The 16628-nt window shown below is 37.1% G+C and overlaps 1 protein-coding gene across 1 annotated transcript in view; it reads left to right on the plus strand.

The window, feature by feature from the left end:
* Positions 1–16628, plus strand: part of LOC130843076 (uncharacterized) — a 280003-nt gene that overhangs the window by 255549 nt on the left and 7826 nt on the right. The gene's annotated exons all lie outside the window — the stretch shown is intronic.

The raw sequence follows: 16628 nt of genomic DNA on the forward strand, positions 1-16628 counted from the left end.
ATGGAGCTGAACTAGCCAGTGGGGCCTTTCCCTTGGGGAAAAGAGAAGCAGTGAGTTAGGGCCCAGCTACTCAGCTCTGTGAGATGCTGCTGGAGAAATACGTTCCTCTCCAGCAGCATCCAGAGTTCTGGGACTGGACCACCATGACTGAGGCAAGAGGGGTGGGAGAGGAGATTTGAAAGGTCATTAAGAATGTCAAAGGGCATAAAAGGGATGCAGTTCTTGCTGACTGTGCTCAGGACTTCAGCAGGAAGCCTTCTCACAAGTCTCTGGGGAAGGCTTATAGGAGAATCCCCCTCTCCCGACCTGAGGACACCCCCAATGCCCTGAGTACTCAACTCACACCTACCCTTACTCTATTGACAGCTCCTTGTGTGTATTCCCAAATGTGGAGGTAAGAGTAAACTCCAATAAATGGAATGTTCTCAGGAAAACAGCAGAGCCTGTGGGCAAGGGAGGAACCACAAACTTGAGCTATAGCACAATGTTCTGCAAAACAAAAGAGAGGTTTACAGCAGCCAGACTGGGTGAGAAGACAAAAAAGCTTAAGAATTCTGCTGCAGAATAAGCAAGGAATACGGAGTGGGTGTATTCATATAAGGTCAGAAAACAGTATGTACCACCTGAAACTAATTACTAAAGATTTTGGGGGTGAGGGTTGTCTGCCACTTCAAATGCAAAAGTGGCAGCGCAAAACTCCAAGGAACATGAAGAACCAAGGAAAGAAGTCATCACCAAAAGTTAACAATAATCTTCCAAAACTAACAAAAGCACATGTCAATGACATAGAATTTTGTGATCCAGCTTATAAAGAATCCAACATTGCTGTTTTGAGGAAACTCAGTGAGCTACAAGAAAACACAAAATGACAGCTCAATGAAATCAGAAAAATAATACATTACCATGAGAAATTATAACAAAGAACCAGAAATCCTGGTGCTGAAGAACTTCATAAATGAAATGAGAAAAATACAATAGAGACCATCTACAACAGAGTAGACCAAATTCAAGATAGAATCAGTGACTGTAGCATAGGAAATCTGAAACAACTCTATCAGTGGTGAACAAAGAAAAATGAATAAAACAAGAGCAAAGAAATCCTGTGTGATCTATGAATCTCCATCAAATGTACAAACATTAGAATAATTTCGGTGCTGGAAGGAGAAGAGAGGGAGAAGGTGTGAGAAAATTTATTTAAATAAATAATAGCCAAGAACTTTCCAAACCTAAGGGAGAGACTTGGACACCCAAGTTCATAAAGTTCACCCTATTACCTGAATGCAGAAATACCTTCTCTAGACACAGTATAATGAAACTGTCAAAGATTTGAAAAAAGGGACAATCACAAAAGTATCAGAAAAAAAATATTGTCACCTACAATGGAACCCTCAATGGGCTATCAGTGGATTTCTCAACAAAAATCTATAGGCCAGGAGAGAGTGAAATGGCATATTCAAAGTGTTGAAAGAAAAAAATTTCCAGCCATGAATACTCTATCCAGTAATGTTATCCTTCACATAGGAAAGAAAATAATGACTTTCACAGAGAAATAAAAGCTGAGGGAGTTCATCACTGCTAGACCTGACTCACAAGAAATGCGGAAAGAGATTCTTTAAGCCGAAATGAAAAATTGCTAATTAGTGACATGAAAATACATGAATGTATACAACAGACTGGTAAAGGTGAATATAAAGTCAGATTTAGGAAACACTAGTTCCATAGTAGGATGTTATGTTAAGCACTTCACTATAGTATAAAGGTTAAAAGAAAAGAATATTAAAAATAAGTGCAGATAATATAATTTGTTAACAAACATAATATAAAAAGAGAGAAAATGTGACATCAAAATATAAAGGAGGATAGTAAAAGGATGGAGCATTTGTAGGCATTCTAAGTTAAGTTGCTATCCGCATAATATGGGCTGTTTTGTATAAAATATGTTTTATGTAAGGCTTATGGTAACTGCAAAGCAAAAACCTAGAGTACATTCACAAAAAGTAAGGAAAGGGGCACAACACCATGGAAAATTACCAATGTAGAACAGTAGGCCAAAGCAAAGCAAAGCAAAGCAAAGCAAAGCAAAACAAAGCAATGGGACTACAAAACAGCCAGAAAGCAATAAGATGGCATTAGTAATGTTTTACATATCAGTAATCACTCAAAATGTAAGTGAACTGAATTCATTACAGAAAAAGAGTTATTAGATGGATAAAACAGCAAGACCAAACTATATGCTGCCTAAAAGAGACTCACTTATGATTTAAGGACACACATAGACTCAAAGTAAAGGGACTGAAAAAGATATCCCACAGCAACTTGAAACCTAAAGAGTGCAGGGGTAGCTACATTATAACAAACAAAATAGACTTTAAGCCAAAAATGGTAATAAGACACCAAGAAGGCAATTATATAATGATAAAGGGGTCAATTCATTAAGAACATTTAGTAATCATAAATTTATATTCACCAAACATTGGAGCACCTAAATATCTTAAGCAGATACTAACAGATTTAAAGGGAGAAATAGACCACAGTATGATAATAGTAGAGAATTTCCATATCCCACTTTCAGCAAATCATCCAGACAGAAAGTCAACACAAAAGCGTGGGACTTGCACCATACTTCAGAACAAATGGATCTGACAGACTTTTAAGAAACACTTAATTTAACAGCAGCAAAATAAACATTCTCTTAAGCAGACATGGAACATTCTTCAGCATAGATCATATGATAGGTCACAGAAAAGTATTAGCAAATTTAAGGTGAATTAAATTAAACCAAGTGTCATTCCAACCCCAATAATATGAAACTAGAAATGAAAAAGAGGAAATTAGAAAATTTACAAACATATGGACCTAAACAAAACAGTCTTGAACAACAAATGTGTCAAAGAAGAAATCAAAAGGGAAATAAGAAACATTTTGAAACAAATGAAACTGTAGAAACAACACAGGAAAAACCAATATGCTGAAATAGCAGTTCTTGTAGGGAAGTTTAGGGCATTAAATGTGTATATTAAGCAAAAAGAAATGACATGGGTCCATACCCAGAAGTAGGATTGTTGGACTATATGGTAGTTCTATTGTTAAGTTTTTGAGGAAACCCCAAACTGTTTTCCATAAGGGCTGAACCAATTTACATTCCCAAGAGTGCACAGCATTCACTTTTCTCAACATCCTCACCGACCCTCATTATATCTTGTCTTCTAGATGATAGGTGTTCTAACAGGTGTGAGATAGTATCTCATTGTGGTTGTGATTTGCACCTCCCTAATGATTAGAGATATTGATCAATTTTTCCTGTACCCTCTGGCCATTTGCATATCTTATCTGGAAAAATGTTTATTCAGTTTCTCTGCCCATTTTTTTTAAATTTTTTTAATTTTTTTAATTTTATTATTTTTTGGGGGGTACACCAGGTTCAATCATCTGTTTCTGCCCATTTTAAAAAGAGGCTGTTTGATTGTTTGCTATGGGGTTGAAGAGTTCTTTATATATTTTGGAAATTAACTCTTGATCTGACATGAGTTTTGCAAATATTTTCTCCCATTCTGCAGGTTGCCTTATCATTTTGTTGATGGTTTCTTTGGGTGTGCAGAAGCTGTTTAGTTTGATGTTATCCCACTTACTGATTTTGGCTTTTGTAGCTTGTACTCTTGTAAATTACTGCCAAGATCAACGTCAAGGAGCTTCTTCCCTCTATTTTCATCAGGGAATTTTGTGTCCTGTCTTATGTCAAGTCTTTAAACCATTTTGAGTTAATTGTTATGCATGATGTAAGTTTGGGGTCCAAATTCACTTTTCGCATTGTGGTTACCCAGCTTTCCCAGCACCATTTGTTGACGAGACTATCTTTTATTTTTCCCATTAAGTGTTGTTGGCTCCCTTGTCAAATACTAGTTGACTGTATATGTGAGAGTCTGGGCTCTATGCACAGCACAGTGATTATTCAAAAGCACTGTATTATAAACTTCAAAATTGCTAAGAGACTAGATCTTAAATGTTCTCACCCCAAAAAGGAAATGATAATTATATGATGTGACAGGGGTGTTACCTAGAGCTACAGTGGTAATCATATTGAAATGTATAAACATATAACATTAAAATGTGTGTTGATAAAAGAAAAACCCAAAAGTATTGGTGAAAGGTTATTCATAATATTTTCATTATCTTTTTAATGCCTGTAAGCATTTATTTGCTGTAAATATGTCATTTCCATATTTCTATTTTTTAAAATCTCTTTTTGTTCCTTTTTGTCTCCTTACTTCCATTCTTTTGGTCAAACTAAGTATATTTTATTGTTGCATTTTCTTCTTCATTAGCTTACTTAAAAATATTTTTAGAGTGATTGTCCTTCATTTTAACTACACATATTTTAAATCTCACCAAATATTGCCACCCATGTTTTAGTTCCCTCATATCTGCCCTACTGATTTTCTTTACTCCTTTGTATATTGTTGCATTCCTTTTGTCTTAAAAACAGTTTTTAGTGTTTTTTTAGTGAAAGTGTCAAGGAAATTTTAAAGGAAGAATTAAGGTAATGTGCTGCATTCATTTGCTATACCTGTTTAGTCGACTCTAATATTGAACACTTCCTGAATCTCTCTTTGTATTTCATGACATTGGCTTTTTTTTTAAAGTCCAATTATTATGTAGAATCTCTTTCCAATGTCTGTTGTGGCACTATTCAGGAAAATGAAATCTCTTTGTGGAAGCATGGTAAGTTGATATTAGAGTCCATCCTATATGAACACAAATTGGATTTGGCTATTTTCAAAGTAGAAACTGAAAAGAAACATTAGCAAAATCATTCACTGAGCTTCAATCTTCCTTACCTTTTTGCACAGCATGAATTGTTAATAACAGATTGGACACAGCTAATTCTATGGGGATCCCTGCCGTACTATGATTTCTGCAATCCAGTCAGTCTGTAGGATCCCTCAGCTCTCCTCACAGGTCATAAACAGGAAAATTGTGGGTACAAATACACCTGCATCTAACAGACCCTTAAATGAGGTCTAAATTCTTGATGTTCCTTAGGTATCCTATCCTATTTGAAATGAATCACTTAGATGGATTTAGGCAATTCTGTTTCCCGTCTAGCTGTTCACTCAAAACAGGATGAAGATCAGATTTGCCCATCCCTTTCCCAATGGTTTGGGTAAGAGATGAGCCCTCCATCAGGTATGACAGCCATTCCTATCACATTTTCTAGTTGGATTATGCAAAAAACATGTTCTTTTCATTCACAATTTCGTAATTTCTTTATACTTTTATGTGTAAGCTTTCTGCAGTTACATCACTATATCTTCCTGACTTAAATATACTGCCATCTAACTTTCTTTAGCAGGTTTAGATATGATAATACATTGCGATTCAGTGTCCAGCAATCCCAGTAAAATTTCTTTACCACCTTTAGGCCTTTACCACCCATATGAATGCAAATGACCTCATGCCCCCTGCTGGGCATCATGTCAAGAGATAGTGGCCCACCTCTCAGAGGCTTAATCCTGTCCTTTACTTTGCATCAATTTAGTCAGCATTGACTCTGAAGGGTCTGTAGATTCACCTTTTGTATAATATTTTAAAGATTCTTCAAGGCTACAATGAATCGAGTTAAGTTGTCATGTTTGTTTATAGTTTGAGGAGATGTTTGGGGCAATCAGATCATATAATCTCTTATAGGGAACCATTAAAATTTTAGCAGTTACTCCATCTCCTATTCTTTTATGTTATTTTTCAGTCAACCATCTATACAATTCCAGTAATTTTAGATGCCCTGAAATGTTTTTTTACCCTTTTATTTTATGGTTTCCATTCTTTTGAAAAAATCCTAGTCATTTCCCCCATCATTCAGGTCCATTTACAATAGCCTTGGAAAGATAACCATGGCACCCTCCTTGACATCACTTTATGTTCCCAATAATAAAATCACACAAAGAGCCCAAGCAGCAGGAACCTCTTTTATCTCAGCATCAGCCATCACTTTAATCAAAATCATAACTTAGGAGAATTCTAGTATCGTTATTAAACAACGCAAAGTTGTTTGCATTTTCATTTCAGCAGCCTCTGAGAGAATATTCCATTTAAGGGAAGGGTTGGACAACTCCCTTATTTAGAGTATGTGTTGTGCACTCATGCCTTTATGCAGCTCACCAAAGAAGATGTTTATTTCTCTACCCACATTTCTTCATAAGCTGCTACAAGGGAAGTAGTTCTTGACATTCTTGTACAAAGTCTATCTCAGTAGGGTTTAGAAGAGAATTGTTTATACTGACCCACAAAGTGGCTTAATTCTTTTAGTTGATATTCCCGTGTTTCAGTATTTCTTGAATCTCTCCTCCTGCAGCCTGGGTAATTTTCTTAGTGATCATCACTTGGATAAAGATATCCTTCCAACTCCTTACAGTCCTCCCCTTTACAAGATAAATCACCAACCATAAGTCTGAGGCTCTGGCAGCCTTGGGTTTGCTGGGTGAGCTCCATGCTTATGTTTGGGGAGGTCAGATTGTTTGGAACTGACTCTTGATCGGAATTAGAATGAGGTGGAATAACTAAATGATTATAAAGTGCTGTTTAAAAATTGAAACTCCCCTGGTAGCACCCAGGAAGAGCTTGTTCACGTTATTAAGATTTGCAGATTGGTGACCTATATATGGTTTATCCATGTACAAAGACTGTCTTGGCTAAGGAACAATGAGGTGAGGTATAAAACAAATATAAATTACATTTCTTTATACTAGCAAACATTTGGAAAAAATGGAAAAGTTCTATTCACTGTAGTATCAAGAACATTAAATATGTACAAGAAACTTAACAAAATATTGAATGGCCTTTATGTTGAAAGTTGCAGAACATCTAAATATATATGCCATGTTCATAGATTAGAAAACTGAGTAAAGTTGTCAATTCGCTCCAATTGATCTGTAAAATCAACGTAATCCCAACAAAAATCCCAGCATTTTTTTCTGTAGAAATTTATAAGCCAATCTAAGTATATATGCTAAAATGGGAAGGAAGTGAAATGGATAAAACAAATTTGAAAAATAAGAGCAAAAATGGAAGTAACCTAATGTAAAGATTCCTACAATGTATCCATGGCAATATAGTCTTTGAGTAATGATTGGTAAATAGATCAGAGGAACATAATAGAGTTCAGTAATAGACCTAAACCTAGTATAGTAAGTTGATTTTCTACAAAGGCATCAAGATATTTCAAAGCGGAAAGTATAAGCTCTTCAAAAAATGATGGACTAACTGGATATCTGCATGGGAAAAAAAAGAACTCTGACTTTATAGCATAAGACCACCATACCCTCAACTGCACCCTGAAAAACACCCCTAACAACAAAACTAGCTCAAATGAACTATCATTCTAATATAACATTTTATTTTAAAACCTCTAGAAGAAAACATAAGAAAAATTATCATCATCCTGGAGTAGGCAAACATTTCCTAAGGCATTAGCCATTAAAAAGTTGAGAAGTGATCCTCATCAAAATTAAAACATTCTGCTTTTTGAAAGAAAATATTAAGAAAATGAAAGAATATTCAACTGATAGGGAGAAATTATTTGTAATACTCACTATATCTGACAAAGGACTTGTATCCAGGATATATGAAGAATTTATAACACAAATATAAGAAAAAGAAATACCCAATTTAAAAGTGGGCAAAAATTAAGAAAGCCAATTCCCAAGAGATGATATAAAAATGGCCAATAAGTAAATTAAAAGATAACATCATTAGATATTAGAGAAATTCAAATTAAAGTGTTAGGAGATATAGCTTCACAAACTAGAATGGTTAGGGTTAAAGAGACTGAAGATTCCAAGTTTTGGCAAAGATATGGATTAACTAGAACTCTAGTACAGTGCTGGTGATAATGTGAAAGAAAGCAACCCCTTTGGAAAATGAAGCTTTTTTTAAGGTAATCATACACTTAATATGATACTCAGCAATTCTACTACTGAAGAGAAATGAAAACATATGTCCACAAAAAATTTAGACAAGAAAGTTCATAGCATCTTTATTCACAAGAGTAAACAATTATAAACCACTCAAATTGTCATTAACAGAAGAATGCACAGCAAAGTAGGGCAAAATCAAACAGTGGAAGACTTTTTAACAGCTGAAAGAATAAACTCCTGATAAAAGCAACTGCAATGATAAATCTCAAAACATGTTGAGTAAAAGAAACCATGCAAAATGGATTACGTATAGCATAGTTTTATTAAATTCTAGAAAGTATACACCAAATTTATTTGATAGAAGACAGATCACTGTTTGTTTGGGGCCAGGTTTCTGGGGGCTTTTGTTGGTTGCAAAAGGCATACAGGAATTTTGGGGTCATCTCATATATTCTGTATTTTAATTATTTTAGTGGTTACACTGGTGCATACAAGTGTCAAAACTCATGATAATGTACTCAAAATAAGTGTATTTTATTGCATGAAAATTTACCTCATTATAGTTGATTTTACTATTTGCCTCTTGTTTGTTTCTAGCTTAATTCTACTTTAGTCAAAAAAAAACATATTTTTAATGAGTTCAGCCTTTTGAAAATTTTTGGATCTCAGTTTTCTTATAACCTATGATCGGCCTTGGTAAGACAGTGTGTATTCTATGGTTTTGAGGTGCATGTTTGTTAAGTCACAACATTCAAATATTCTATATATTCAGTGACTGGTTTTGCTGGTTTGCTCTATCAGTTAATGAGGCTGATAAAAGGTGTTTTCTGGTTACTGTTGCTGTGTAACAAATTACTTCAAAATCGAGTCACTCAAAGCAACCGTTTTATTTTGTGTAACACAGATCACTGTGTATTTTTCCTCCAGCTCCCAATCAAATTTTCCTCACTTCCTTTAAGTCCTGATTGACAGCATTGCCCAAGCCCATCAGGTTTCTGCTAATAATCTCCTCTACTCTTTTTAGCTTCTGTCTCTTACTTTGTTTCAAAAGCAATGTCACATGTTTTAGGTGGCATCCCAAATTTGGGCTACTATGGATAAAAATGCTACAAACACGTATGCACAAGTTCTTTTGAAGACAAACATTTGTTTGTCTTCAGTAAATATGTAGTAATATGGTACGTATAAACGTTCTGGTTACTATTGCTGTATACCAAAAATTCCCCCTATACATAGCAGCTTAAAACTCTTTTTAATTTTTGCTGTGATTTCCTGTGTAAGGAATTTGGGAAGCACTTAGATTGGCAGTTGTGTCTTGGGGTCTCTCATGAGGTTGCAGTCAGATGTGAGCTGGGGCTGAAGCCACCTGAGGACCCAACTGGGCTGGGGCTCCAGGATAGCTCATGAGCAAGCCTGGCAGCTGAAAGTTCAGTTAGGTTGTGACCAGAGTTCTGCACATGACAGTCTCTGCAGGACGAGAGTGTCAACAGGGCAGACTTGCCTAAAGCTAAAGTCCTACGTGATTTCCAGGGTGGTTGCATGACTTTTCAGGCCTAGTGCTGAAAACCAAGCACTGTTACTCTCACTTTGTTCTATTGTTCACAAGCAACTTAGGAAGGTCAGCAGAGATTCAGGGGAAGGAGTCACAGACACTGCTTCTCAGTGGATGTAACATCAACGATTTTGTGGATGTTTAAAAACCACCAAGGTGGACTTCCCTGGTGGCACAGTGGTTGAGAATCCACCTGCCAATGCAGGGGACATGGGTTCAAGCCCTGGTTGGGGAAGATCCCACATGCGGCAGAGCAACTAAGCCAGCGCACACCACAACTACTGAGCCTGTGCTCTAGAGCCCACGGGCCACAACTACTGAGCCCAAGTGCCACAACTACTGAAGCTCATGTGCCTAGAGCCTGTGCTCTGCAACAAGAGAAGCCACCACAATAAGTCTGTGCACTGCAACAAAGAGTAGCCCCCACTCACTGCAACTAGAGAAAGCAACAAAGACCCAGCTCAGCCAATAAATCAATAAATTTATAAGAATAAATAAATAAAAATAAAAAAATAAAAACCACCACGGTGTATAAAATGGGTGACTGTGGATTCTAAATGTCTACTTTTGGTTCTGTCAATTGTAGCTTTATGTATCTAGGACTTAGTAGACATGAATGTTAGAAATTTAAGCATCTTTACGTATGTTTTTGTATTTTCCAATTTTGTCTTTCTGTGCTTGGTTCTCTGTACTTTCTTCTGATCGTCCGTTTTACTTTTTCTATCTTGTGCCAATCTGAGGGGCTTTAACACTCATCCTTTGAGTTCTTATTTTAAATATTGGCTTTTTCAGCTCTAGAAGTTTTATTAGACTCTTTGTTATCATTTCTCTGCCAAAATACTTATTTCATTCTTTGAACATTTCATCCATGGTCATTTAAGCTTCCTGTCAGGTAACTCCAATAGCTGGATGTCCTGTACATTTCTTTCTAATGGCTCTTTCTGCCTCATAAATTTTTGTCAAATTTCTTCTCTTTTACGCCTGGGTATTTTTGATGGACAGACATTGTAGGTGAGAAATTGTAGAAATCCTTTAGAAAGGATCTTTTTTTTTCTTTTAATTTTTTCATCTTTATTGGAGTGTAATTGCTTTACAGTATTGTGTTAGTTTCTGCTGTACAACAAAGTAAAACAGCTATATGTATACATATATCCCCATATCCCTTCTCTTTTGTGCCTCCCTCCCACCCCTTTAGGTCTCCACAAAGCATTGAGCTCATCTCCCTGAGCTCTGCAGCAACTTCCCAATAGCTATTTAACATTTGGTAGTGTATATATGTCAGTGCTACTCCCTCACTACGTCCCAGCTTCGCCTTCCACCCCTGTGTCCTCAAGTCCTTTCTCTACGACTGCGTTTCTATTCCTCCCCTGCCACTAGGTTCATCAGTACTATTTCTCTAGATTCCATATATATGCGTTAGCATACAGTATTTGCTTTTTTCTTTCTGATTTACTTTACTTTGTATGACAGACTCTAGGTGCATCCACCTCACTACAAATAACAATTTCATTTCTTTTTATGGCTGAGTAATATTCCATATATATATGCCACATCTTCTTTATCCATTCATCTGTTGATGGACATTTAGGTTGCTTCGATGTACTGGCTATTGTAAATAGTGCTGCGATGAACATTGGGGTACATGTATCTTTTTGAATTATGGTTTTCTCAGGGTATATACTCAGTAGTAGGATTACTGGGTCATATGGCAGTTCTATTTTTAGTTTTTTAAGGAAACTCCATACTGTTTTCCATAGTGGCTGTATCAATTTACATTCCCATCAGCAGTGCAGGAGGGTTGCCTTTTCTCCACACTCTCTACAGCATTTATTGTTTCTAGATTTTTTAATGATGGCCATTCTGACCGGTGTGAGGTAATACCTCACTGCAGTTTTGATTGCATTTCTCTAACGATTAGTGATGTTGAGCATCTTTTCATGTTTGTTGGCAATCTGTATGTCTTCCTTGGAGAAATGTATGTTTAGGTCTTCTGCCCATTTTTGGATTGGGTTGTTTGTTTATTTTATATTGAGCTGCATGAGCTGCTTGTGTATTTTGGAAATTAATCCTTTGTCAGTTGCTTCATTTACAAATAGTTTCTCCCATTCTGAGGGTTGTCTTTTTGCCTTGTTTATGGTTTCCTTTGCTATGCAAAAGCTTTTAAGTTTCATTAGGTCCCACTTGTTTATTTTTGTTTTTATTTCCATTATTCTTGGAGGTGTGTCAAAAAGAATCTTGCTATGGTTTATGTCATAGAGTGTTCTGCCTATGTTTTTCTCTAAGAGTTTCATAGTGTGTGGTCTTACATTTAGGTCTTTAATCCATTTTGAGTTTATTTTGTGTATGGTGTTAGGGAGTGTTCTAATTTCATTCTTTTACATGTAGCTGTCCAGTTTTCCCAGCACCACTTATTGAAGAGGCTGTCTTTTCTCCATTGTATGTCCTTGCCTCCTTTGTCATAAATTAGGTGACCATATGTGCGTGGGTTTATCTCTGGGCTTTCTAACCTATACCATTGATTTATATTTCTATTTCTGTGCCAGTACCATACTGTCTGGATTATTGTAGCTTTGTAGTATGGTCTGAAATCAGGGAGCCTGATTCTTTCAGCTCTGTTTTTCTTTCTCCAGATTGCTTTGGCTATTCGGGGTCTTTTGTGTTTCCATACAAATTGTAAAATTTTTTGTTCTAATTCTGTGAAAAATGCCATTGGTAATTTGATAGGGATTGCATTGAATCTGTAGATTACTTTGGGTAGTATAGTCATTTTCATGATATTGATTCTTCCAGTCCAAGAATGTGGTATATTTCTCCATCTGTTCATGTCATCTTTGATTTGTTTCATCAGAGTTTTATAGTTTTCTGAGTACAAGTCTTTTTTCTCCTTAGGTAGGTTTATGCCTAGGTATTTTATTCCTTTTGTTGTGATGATAAATGGGATTGTTTCCTTAATTTCTCTTTCTCATCTTTCATTGTTAGTGTATAGGAATGCAAGAGATTCCTGTGCATCAATTTTGTATCCTGCAACTTTCCCAAATTCATTGATGAGCTCTAGTAGTTTTCTGGTGACATCTTTAGGATTTTCTATATAGAGTATCATATCATCTGCAAACAGTGACAGTTTTACTTCTTCTTTTCCAATTTGTATTCCTTTTATTTCTTTTTCTTCTCTGATTGCTGTGGTTAGAACTTCCAAAACTATGTTGAATAGTAGTGGTGAGAGTGGACATCCTTGTCTTGTTCCTGACCTTAGTGGAAATGCTTTCAGTTTTTCACCATTGAGAATAATGTTTGCTGTGGGTTTGTCACATATGGCTTTTATTATGTTGAGGTAGGTTCCCTCTATGCCCATTTTTCTGGATAGCTTTTATCATAAATGTGTGTTGAATTTTGTCAAAAGCTTTTTCTGCATCTATTGAGATGATCATATTGTTTTTATTCCTTAATTTGTTAATATGGTGTATCACATTGATTGATTTGCATATATTGAATAATCCTTGCATTCCTGGGATAATTTCTACTTGATCATGGTGCATGATCATTTTAATGTGCTGTTGGATTCTGTTTGCTAATATTTTGTTGAGGATTTTTGCATCTATGTTCTTTAATAGTATTGGTCTGTATTTTTCTTTTTGTGTGTGTGATATCTTTGTCTGCTTTTAATATCAGGGTGATTGTGGCTTCATAGAACGAATTTGGGAGTGTTCTTCCCTCTGCAATTTTTTGGAAGAGTTTGAGAAGGGTAGGTGTTAGCTATTCTCTAAATGTTTGATAGAATTTGCCTGTGAAGCTATCTGGTCCTGGACTTTTGTTTGTTGGAAGATTTTTAATTGCAGTTTCAATTTCATTACTTGTAATAGGTCTGTTTATATTTTCTAATCCTTCCTAATTCAGTCTTGGAAAATTGTACCTTTCCAAGAATTTGTCCATTTCTTTGAGGTCGTCCATTTTATTGGCATATAGTTGTGTATGGTAGTCTCTTATCATCCTTTGTATTTCTGCAGTGTCAGTTGTGATTTCTCCTTTTTCATTTCTAATTTTGTTGATTTGTGTCCTCTCAGTTTTTTTTCTTGATGAGTCTGGCTAAAGGTTTATCAATTTTGTTTATCCTCTCAAAGAACCAACTTTTAGTTTTACTGCACTTTCTATTGTTTTCTTCATTTCTATTTCATATATTTTTGCTCTGAACTTTATGATTTCTTTCCTTCTACTGACTTTGGGTTTTCTTTGCTCTTCTTTCTCTAGTTGTTTTAGGTTAAATTGTTTATTTGAGATTTTGCTTGTTTCTTGAGGTGAGATCGAATCGTTATAAACTTCCCTCTTAGAACTTCCTTTGCTGCATCCCAGAGGTGTTGGGTCATTGTGTTTTCATTGTCATTTATTTCTATGTATTTATAAATTTCTTCTTTGATTTCAGTGATTGCTTGGTTATTTTGTAGTGCAGTGTTTAGCCCCCATGTATTTGTGGTTTTTTTTAAAAGTTTTTTTCTCTGTAATGGGTTTCTAATCTCATAGCATTATGGTCAGAGAAGATACTTGATACAGTTTCAGTTTTCTTAAATTTTCCAAGGCTTGATTTGTGACCCAAGATGTGATCTATCCTGGAGAATTTTCCATGTGCACTTGAGAAGAAAGTGTATTCTGCCACTTTTGGGTGGAATGTCCTATAAATATCAATTAAAACTATCTGGTCTATTGTGTCATTTAAAGGTTCTGTTTCCTTGTTTATTTCTGTTTGGATGATCTGTCCATTGGTGTAAGTGCGGTGTTAAAGTCTGCTACTATTATTGTGTTACTGTCAATTTCTGCTTTTATGGCTGTTAGCATTTGCTTTATGTATTGAGGTGCTCTTATGTTGGGTGCATAAATGTTTATAATTGTTATATCTTCTTGTTGGGTTGATCCCTTGATCATTATGTAGTGTCCTTCCTTATCGCTTGTAACAGTCTTTATTTTAAAGTCTATTTTATCTGATATGATATTGCTACTTTCTTGTGATTTCCATTTGCATGCAATGTCTTTTTCCATCCCTTCACTTTCAGTCTGTATGTGTCCCTAGGTCTGCAGTGGGTCTCTTGCAGACAACATATATGTGGGTCTTGTTTTTGTATCCATTCAGCCAGTCTGTGTCTTTTGGTTGGAGCATTTAACCCATTTACATTCAAGGTTACTGTCAACATGTACGTTCCTATTACCATTTTCTTAATTGTTTGGGGTTTTTTTCTTTGTGGGTCTTTTTCTTCTCTTGTGTTTCCCTCCTAGAGAATTTCCTTTAGCATTTGTTGTAAAGCTGGCCTGGTGGTGCTGAATTCTCTTAGCTTTTGCTTGTCTGTAAAGCTTTTGATTTCTCTGTCAAATCTGAATGAGATCCTTGCTGGGTAGAGTAATCTTGGTTATAGATTTTTCTCTTTAATCACTTTAAGTATATCCTGTCACTCCCTTCTGGCTTTTAGAGTTTCTGCAGAAAAATCAGCTGATAACCATATGGGGATTCGTTCATATGTTATTTTTTGATTTTCCCTTACTGCTTTTAATATTTTTTCTTTGAATTTAATTTTTGTTAGTTTGATTAATATGTGTCTTGGTGTGTTTCTCTTAGGGTTAATCCTATATGGGAGTCTGTGCTTCCTGGACTGGGGAGACAATTTCTTCTCCCATGTTAGGGAAGTTTTCCACTATAATCTCTTTGAATATTTTCTCAGACCCTTTCTTTTTCTCTTCTTCTTCTGGGACCCTTATAATTCAAATGTTTGTGCATTTAGTGTTGTCCCAGAGGTCTCTGAGACTGTCCTCAATCCTTTTCATTCTTTTTTCTTTATTCTCTTCCTTGGCAGTTATTTCCACCATTCTATCCTCCATCTGACTTATTCATTCTTCTGCCTGTTATTCTGTTACTGATACCTTCCAGTGTATTTTTCATTTCAGTTATTATGTTGTTCATCTCTGTTTGTTCTTTAGTTCTTCTATATCTTTGTTAAACATTTCTTGTATTTCTCTATCTGTGCCTCCATTCTATTTCCAAGATTCTGGATCATCTTTACTATCATTACTCTGAATTCTTTTTCAGATAGCTTGTCTATTTCCTCTTCATTTATTTGGTCTTGTAGATTTTTACCTTGTTCCTTCACCTATGATATATTTTTTGGTCATCTCTTTTGTTGTTGTTGTTGAGCGGGATTGTGTTCCTCTCTTACTGATTGGTTGGTCTGAGGCTTCAAAAAATAGATGAAGCAATAACTGGAAGGTAAAACAGAACTGCAACAGCAAAAAAGAGGAGGGGGAGGGGTAAAGGCCAGAAAAGGCCTTGGCTGTGGGGGAAAGGGCTTAGGCAGGGGAGTGGCTTAGGCAGTGGTCAGGGCCTATGCTTATGTCCCACTGGGACAGAAAAGGCCCTGGGGTTGGTGGGGAGTGGGGCTTGGCTCAATGAGGCAGGAGGGGCCCAGGAGTGCCTCTGGTCTTGGGGGGAGAGGACCAGGTCCAGGACCCCAGAAGGCTCCCTGGGCCCGAGTGGGTGTGGGAAATGCTAGGTGCTTCCCCCAGTCCTCCGATCTCAGAGGGTCCCTCCCCCTTGGCCTCTTTTCTTCCCTGCCCCTTCCCTACTATACCTAGGACCCACTTGACTGGAGGGGGCACTGCAAGGCAGGAGACCAGACCTGGAAGCCTTCCCAGGGCTGACTGGGAAAGGGAAATGCTGGAAACACTTTCCCAGATCTCCCAGTCCTGGAGGGTCCCAAGTCTGCCTCTCTTCCTCTCCCCCCCATCTTCCTCCCCTCCACTCACCTAGGACCCACACAGCCAGAGTGGGCCCTGCAATGCGAAGGACCAGGTCTGGGAGCCCAGTAGGCTTCCCAGGCTGAGTGGGAAGGGCAAATGTCTTCTGCGCCTCCTCTGATCCTCCAACCCCAGGGGGTTCCTCCCCCCATCTGCCTCTCCTCTTCTACCCTGCTTCCCTCTTACACCCCTAGGACCAACATGGCCTGGAGGCACGCTTGTAGGGCTGAGGACCAGGCCTGGGAGCCCAGATGACTTCCTGGTGCCGAGTGGGCAGGGGAATCACCCTGGGCCTCTCCCCTGCTCTTCTGGTCCTGAGGGGTTCCCCCACCCAACTGCTCTCCTCTCTTCCTTTTCCCCTCTCCTCTCTCCCTCCCATGCCCCTAGGACCCATG

Source organism: Hippopotamus amphibius, unplaced genomic scaffold (genome assembly GCF_030028045.1).
Source record: "Hippopotamus amphibius kiboko isolate mHipAmp2 unplaced genomic scaffold, mHipAmp2.hap2 H_2, whole genome shotgun sequence".
Classification (NCBI taxonomy): Eukaryota; Metazoa; Chordata; class Mammalia; order Artiodactyla; family Hippopotamidae; genus Hippopotamus; species Hippopotamus amphibius.